The sequence below is a fragment of the Crocodylus porosus genome, unplaced genomic scaffold, assembly GCF_001723895.1.
Source record: "Crocodylus porosus isolate Cpor-Errol unplaced genomic scaffold, CroPor_comp1, whole genome shotgun sequence".
In the NCBI taxonomy this organism is placed as follows: domain Eukaryota; kingdom Metazoa; phylum Chordata; order Crocodylia; family Crocodylidae; genus Crocodylus; species Crocodylus porosus.
This window is the reverse complement of record NW_017728911.1, coordinates 39977533-39981779: the sequence shown is the minus strand read 5'-3', so window position 1 is coordinate 39981779 and position 4247 is coordinate 39977533.

Sequence of the window (4247 nt, the reverse complement as noted above, 5' to 3'; positions counted from 1 at the left end):
ACTTAGCGTATGAGACACACGTGGCTCCATCAAGGGAGAAACAGATCCCCTTCCTCACGTGGAAGCAAGAGGCAAAACCCTCTTTGATAGCAGGGGCGGGGAGGGGAGGAGGAGAGCCAGGGTACCCCAAATCAAAGCAAGTCTGAATGCTCCTGGAAGTCACGTCTTCACCTCCCCTCTCACATGTCACCGAGAAACTAGGAAAGGACTGCTAATGAGAAGGGGAAATAAGACGGCCATTGATCACCACAAGGCCAAGGAAGGACCGACATGTGTGAGCCACCCACAAGGATAATGAAGGCAAATAGTTTTCCCATCCGTCTAACACCCGCGCTGCGAGGAAACCACAAGGATGTTGGATCCCATCCATCCTCCCATTTGCACCTTTTATACCCCAGACCCGCCAGTCGGGAAGTGGCTGGCACGGGAGGGGGTGTGCTTTTATGGAGTCGCTCTGCTCGTTTACGAGCACTATCAAACTGCAGGAATTTTCTTCATTTACTTTTTAAGGTTGGCGGCAGGTCTTTCCAACGCCGAGTGGGGCTGATGAGAGCAGGCCAAGACAAACGGCCAGCACGCTGCACACGGGCCCCGGGAAAAGACCCCCTGCTATGGACCCCTGTCCAGAGGGATGCTGAAGCCACCTCCAGCATTTCTCATTTTGACGGTGATGGCACCAGGGGCACCAGTTTTGAGTCACAGGGTGCAAGGCACCGTGCGTGCCCTGCTGAGCTCACAGATGCACTGACAGCACATGTGAGCATCCCCGCACATGCACCAGCAATGAGATGACGGTACACGCCCATCCGGGACCCTAACACTGAAGTCATTGCCACTGAAGCTTTGCTGCCGTGGGTACCCAAGATCGCCAGATTAAGGCTGGCTCAGGAACGTCTGAGCTAGCTGCAATTACTCCTACAACAACAGCATAGATATACCCTAAATCTCCCTTAATCTGCATGTATGTAATCACCCACGCCTTTCTCTGCCACCCGTGAGCTCCGTTTCCTCAAGAGCATTAGCTAGTCATTGCCCCAGATTTAACAGGCAAAGCTCCGAGTGGCTCGTAGGTTAAAACAATAAAGAAAAAAGTGTTTATTGGCATTAATGGGAGGGAAAATAGAAAATGCAAGATAAGATGAGCAGGTTTTAGCATGTCTATTGCAATGAGACACCAGATAATGCGATAAGCTTGAGTTGCACAAGGCTAAGTTTGAAGCTAGTTGAACAATGGAAAGAAAAATCAGTATTTAATGAGTTGTCAGCTGCCAACGGAAAGCAGAATACATCCCACAGGAGTATGACTGGGCCTCTGTGGAGTGGGGATTTTGCCACATGATAACATGCAGCCACTTGGCTAGGGGAAGCCAGAAGCAGGGTGGAGTGGGGCTGACATTTGGGCAAGTGCCAGAGTCCCATCCTTTCCCTGTCTCTGCCCCATCCTCTGCATTGTCACCCTCCAGGCAGCTCCCTGACCATCCTTCAGGCTCTAGGCTCATGTACAGGGGTCCCAGCATCTCCTGAAGCCTGAACCATGAGGCCTGAAGACTGCTAGTGAAGCCAGGAAGTGGCAAAGACTGCTCCCTGGAAACCGATGGCTGCACCGAGGGAAGGCAGAGCATCCTTTAAAAGAGAAGAGAAGCCCTGGGGAATGAAGAGCAAGAGCTCGCTCCACGGGCACATAAAGCAACTGGCAAGGGTTTGGCATTTTTCCCCCCCTATTCGGCACCGGGGAGGCCACATCTGAAGTCCCGTGTCCAGTTGTGGGGCCCCCACTACAGAAAGGATGTGGACACATTGGAGAGAGTCCAGCAAGGGCAACAAAAGTGGTTGGGGGGCTGGAGGACATGACTTTTAAGGAGAGGCAGAAGGAACTGGGGTTATTTAGTCTGCAGAAGAGAAGACCAAGGGGGATTTGATAGCAGCCTTCAGCTCCCTCCCAGTGGGCTGCAAAGAGGACAGAGCTGGGCTGGTCTCAGTGGGGGCAGACGACAGAGCAAGGAGCAATGGGCTCAAGCTACAGCAAGGGAAGTTGAGGTTGGATATTAGAAAAAAAACTCTCAGGAGGGGGGTGGTGGAGCACTGGGATGGGTTACCCAGGGAGGTGATGGCGTCTCCATCCTTGGAGGTGTTTAAGACCCAGGTAGACAAAGCCCTGGCTGGGCTGATGAAGTCGAGGCTGGCCCTGCTTGGAGCAGGGGGTTGGACTAGACGTGACCTCCTGAGGTCCCTTCCCAGTCCCTTCCCTGTCTGTGATTCTGTGATTACTGCAAACAGTGATTCCTTCACCATCAGCAGTTAGTGCACGGTTGTGTCCTGGGTGCTGGTGGGTCCATGGAGATCACTGCCTCTTTCGCATCCTCCTTCCTTGGCTACTCCAAGCTGTTGGACTCCAGGGCTGCCAGCTCCCATTCAAAGCACATATCCACTCAAACCCAGAGCCTTTTATTCACCAGTGTCTGGCAAATGGTACTGCCGCACTTGCTTCTCTGCAGTGCCCGGGTGAAGGCACGTGCGCCACGGCTCTCCTGTGGCTGAACCTGACTCCCGGGCGTGCATGGAGGGTTTGGGGGGCCCCACACAGCTCTACCAGCCTGCAAGGGAACACCCACGGCTTCCCACGTTTTAAAGGAGAATCCGTTTTTCAAGTTTGGTTGCCACTCTTTCATATATTCTTGCAATCTACTTTCAGGTCATAACCTATGGGCTGAGAAATGTTGTACTTCATTGATTTCATAGATGTTGGGGCCGGAAGGGACCTCGCAAAATCATCGGGTCCAGCCCCCTGCCCAAGGGGCAGGAAGTCAGCGGGGGTCAGATGACCCAGGGAAGATAGGCAGCCAGGTGTTGCTCAAAGGTATCCAGGTATCTTGCACCACTTCTGGGGGGAAGTCTATTCCAGACTCTGGAGACTTGGACAGTAAAGAAGATTTTCCCTATGTCCAGTCTAACACGGTCTTAAGGAAGAGGAGAGGAGAACCCAGGATCTTTCCCCACTACCGCGGCAAAGCCGGAGAGGGGCCTGGATGGGCTGAGGAGAGATGTCTGAGGGTCCAAAGAGACAGGGAAAACACCTTTGTCATTGATACGCTGATCTCTACCGCAGAAGAAAAGGCTTCCAGTGAACTCTGTGCCAGCGTGGCAGAATAGCACTTCACCAAGCACAAAGAAACACCCACGGACCGTATTGACTCGCATTAAAGAAAAGAAAACAAGATGCCTCTCTGATGAGGGCTGTGAAGCTAGTGGGTTGGTTTTTTTCCACGTGAATGCAAAGATACAAGAGAGACACACCGCCTCCCTTGAACAGCCCCTCTCCCTGTTTATTTTAATGTATCTTTGGGAACGGGGCTATTGGTGAGCAGGCCTCCACATTTAATCAGCTCCGTATTTACTTTTGGAGCCACTGTACAAACAACACGCTATGGGTAAATTGAACAAACACCGGCTATAAAGTCTACATAATCAGCTTAAACTCAAAGGATAATTACAAGAGTCAAAAATCTATGCTATTGTAAAGATAGGCAGTCAAGGACTGGCTCCAGCACATGACAGAAATATAAGTTAGCTTTGAAAGATAACCTTGCGAGCTACAATTAACTCTCTGGCTCTGACAGTTACCGAAACCCGAAATGAAAATAGCCCGAGGAAAACAAACATCGGGTTTGGCACTCCTGGAGAAATTCAAACCTAAACATACAAATTAAAAGCACCTAGAGAGGCAGGGTGGGATTTAATAACATAATGTCTTCCATTCACTTGAAAATAATTGACGCACAATAAAAAAAAAAAAGCCTCCTGTCAGCACAGGCACTGGGAAAGCCCTTGGAGTAGCTGTGTAAATCGAACCTTTTTCATGTAGGCGCTTTTTCCCCCCTCCTTTCTTTGCAATGACCTGACGGAAAAAAGCCCGGAGGGAAATGCCTGATTCCAAGAGAACTTATCAGACAAAGGAGACTGAGCCAGCCTGGCCCACGCACAACCCTGAGTGAGGCCACCCTTTATAGAGCATGAAGCAACTACTCATTACCACTAACAAATAAAAATAATAATCATAATTAATAACCCCCCCCCAAAAAAACCAACCCAAACCTGAAGGAGCTGCTGGTAGCCCTAAGGAAAGCTCTGTGTGGAGTCAGCATTATTTTAAGAGCATAAAGAGCCAGAAAAGGCAACCAACACAGTGGTAATGGAAATAAGGGGTGCTCAACACAACTCTCTGCAATCCAAAGTGAAAGGAAGTTGTT